The sequence below is a fragment of the Arachis ipaensis genome, chromosome B5 (genome assembly GCF_059453495.1).
Source record: "Arachis ipaensis isolate K30076 ecotype BB chromosome B5, ASM5945349v1, whole genome shotgun sequence".
In the NCBI taxonomy this organism is placed as follows: domain Eukaryota; kingdom Viridiplantae; phylum Streptophyta; class Magnoliopsida; order Fabales; family Fabaceae; genus Arachis; species Arachis ipaensis.
The window spans coordinates 89363063-89366703 of NC_142440.1; the positions used below are offsets into that span (position 1 = coordinate 89363063).

General features: G+C 36.2%; 1 non-coding gene across 1 annotated transcript; it reads left to right on the forward strand.

The window, feature by feature from the left end:
* Window positions 1-228: 228 nt before the first annotated feature.
* LOC148564904 (small nucleolar RNA R71) lies at window positions 229-336 on the forward strand. The gene has a single exon (XR_015884481.1). It is a non-coding gene; the product is annotated as a small nucleolar RNA R71 (small nucleolar RNA).
* The last annotated feature ends 3305 nt before the right edge of the window (window positions 337-3641 follow it).

The window sequence follows — 3641 nt, forward strand, 5'->3', positions numbered from 1 at the left end:
CTCAATTAGCTTGCTTGTAGCTCAAGAAAGTGCATAATTCTAATGAAAACAAAAGAAAAAGACTAGTTAAAATAGGCTAGGATGACTTGTCATCACCATGTCAATGAGTTCTTCAGCTTCTGCATGCGTTTTCTTTAGGTGAATGGATCCATCTGCAGAAGTATCCAATGACATCTTAGCTAATTCTGACAGACCATCATAGAATATATCCAGGATGGTCCATTCTGAAAGCATGTCAGAAGGACACTTTTTGGTTAGTTGCTTGTATCTCTCCCAAGCTTCATAGAGGGATTCAACTTCCTTCTGTCTGAAGGTTTGAACATCCACTCTAAGCTTGCTCAGCTTTTGAGGAGGGAAGAACTTGGCTAAGAAAACCGTGACCAGCTTATCCCAAGAGTTCAGGCTATCTTTGGGTTGAGAGTCCAACCACACTCTGGCTCTGTCTCTTACAGCAAAAGGGAAAAGCATGAGCCTGTAGACTTCAGGATCTACTCCATTAGTCTTAACAGTATCACAGATCTACAAAAATTCAGTTAAGAACTGAAAAGGATCTTCAGATGGAAGTCCATAAAACTTGCAGTTTTGCTGCATCAGAGAAACTAATTGAGGTTTCAGCTCAAAATTGTTTGCTCCAATGGTAGGGATGGAGATGCTTCTTCCATGTAAATTGGAATTAGGTGCAGTAAAGTCACCAAGCATCCTCCTTGCATTATTATTTTTGGCTTCCATCTCCTCTTCCTGTTCGAAAATTTCTGTAAGGTTATCTCTAGATTGTTGTATTTTAGCTTCTCTTAGTTTCCTCTTCAGAGTCCTTTTAGGTCCAGGGTCTGCTTCAACAAGAATGTTCTTGTCCTTGCTCCCGCTCATATGAAAAAGAGGGAACAGAAAAATAATAAAAATAGGGATCCTTTTTACCCAGGTATAAAGGTTCCCCTGTGTGAGTAGAAGAAGAAAAGAATGTAATGTAAAGAAGGGAAGAAGAGAAAATTCAAACACAGATGGAAGAGGGGGTTCGAATTTGGGTGAGATGAAGTGTTAGTAGGTGAATAAATAAATAGAAGGAGATGAGAGAGAAAGAGGATTTTCGAAAATAAAATTTTAAAAAGGGGTTAGTGATTTTCGAAAATTAGGAATGAAATCAAATTAAAATTAAAAATTTAAACAATTAGTTAATTAAAAAGAATTTTTGAAAAAGAGGGAAGAGATTTTCGAAAATTAGAGGGAGAGAGTTAGTTACGTAGTTTTGAAAAAGATAAGAAACAAACAAAAAGTTAATTAGTTAGTTGAAACAAATTTGAAAATCAATTTTGAAAAGATAAGAAGATAAGAAGTTAGAAAAGATATTTTAAAATCAAATTTTTGAAAAAAGATATGTTTTAAAAAGATATGATTAAAAGGATATGATTTTGAAAAAGATAAGATAAAAAGATCTTTTTGAAAAGATATGATTGAAATTAGTTTTGAAAAAGATTTGATTTTTAAAATCACAATTAATGACTTGATTCACAAGAAATCACAAGATATGATTCTAAAACTTAAAGTTTGAATCTTTCTTAACAAGTAAGTAACAAACATGAAATTTTTGAATCAAAACATTAATTGTTGAGGATATTTTCGAAAACTATGAGATAAAATTAAGAAAAAGATTTTTGAAAAATATTTTTAAAATTTTCGAAAATAAATAAGAAAAATGAAAAAGATTTGACTTTTGAAAAAGATTTTGAAATAGATAAGATTTTTAAATTGAAAATTTGATTTGACTCATAAGAAACAACTAAATTTTAAAAAGTTTTGATAAAGTCAATCCAAATTTTCGAAATTTATGAGTGAAAAAGGGAAAGATATTTTTTTGATTTTTGAATTTTTAATGATGAGAGAGAAAAACATAAAAAAATGACTCACAACATGAAAATTATGAATCAAAACACATGATGCATGCAAGAAAATTATGAATCAAAACACCTAATCTGAGCAACACGATGAACCGTTAGTTGTCCAAACTCGAACAATCCCCAGCAATGGCGCCAAAAACTTGGTATGCGAAATTGTTACTCTGAGGTTGTAAAATTTGTTGTTCGTTCTCTCCCTGGCATGGCGCCAATAACTGGTGCACAATACCATGGTCCAAACATAACTTCACAACTTCGCACAACTAACCAGCAAGTGCACTGGGCCGTCCAAGTAATAAAACCTTACGTGAGTAAGGGTCGATCCCACGGAGATTTTCGGTATGAAGCAAGCTATGGTCATCTTGTAAATCTCAGTCAGGCGGATATCAAATGGTTATGGAGTTTTTGAAAATAAATAATAAATAAATAGAAAATAAAGATAGAAACACTTATGTAATTCATTGGTGGGAATTTCAGATAAGCGTATAGAGATACTTTCATTCTTATGAACTTCTGCTTTCCTGCTGTCTTCATCCAATCAGTCCTACTCCTTTCCATGGCAAACTTTATGTAAGGGCATCACCGTCGTCAATGGCTACATTTCATCCTCTCTGTGAAAATGGTCCGATGCGCTGTCACTGCATGGCTAATCATCTGGAGGCATCACCGTTGTCAATGGCTACATCCCATCCTCTCTGTGAAAATGGTCCGATGCGCTATCACTGCATGGCTAATCATCTGGAGGTTCTCGATCATACTGGAATAGGCTTTACTATCCTTTTGCGTCTGTCACTATGCCCAGCACTCGTGAGTTTGAAGTTCGTCATAGTCATTCATTCCCTGAATCCTACTCGGAATACCACAGACAAGGCTTAGACTTTCCGGATTCTCATGAATGCCGCCAATCTAGCTTATACCACGAAGATTCTGGTTAAGACATCCAAGAGATAATCATCCAATCTAAGGTGGAATGGAAGTGGTTGTCAGGCACGCGTTTGTATGGGAATGATGATGATTGTCACGTTCATCACATTCATATTGAATTGCGAATGAATATCTTAGAAGTGGAATAAGTTGAGTTGAATAGAGAAACAGTAGTACTTTGCATTAATTCGTGAGGAACAGCAGAACTCCACACCTTAATCTATGGAGTGTAGAAACTCTACCGTTGAAAATACATAAGTGAAAGGTCCAGGCATGGCCGAATGGCCAGCCCCCAAACGTGATCAATATGATCTAAAGATGAACTAAAAATCATAAGATGATCCAAAGATGTAAATACAATAGTAAAAAGTCCTATTTATACTAAACTAGTTACTAGGGTTTACAAAAGTAAGTAATTGATGCATAAATCCACTTCTGGGGCCCACTTGGTGTGTGCTTGGGCTGAGCTTGAAGTTTACACGTGCAGAGGCTTCTTCTGGAGTTGAACGCCAAGTTATAACGTGTTTTTGGCGTTCAACTTTGGTTCGTGACGTGTTTCTGGCGTTTAACTCCAGACTGCAGCGTAGAACTGGCGTCCAACGCCCATTTGCGTCCACTAAACTCTGCCAAAGTATGGACTATTATATATTGCTGCAAAGCCCTGGATGTCTACTTTCCAACGCAATTGGAAACGCGCCAGTTTGAGTTTTGTAGCTCCAGAAAATCCACTTTGAGTGCAGGGAGGTCAGAATCCAACAGCATCAGCAGTCCTTCGTCTACCTCTGAATCTGATTTTTGCTCAAGTCCCTCAATTTCAGCCAGAAAATG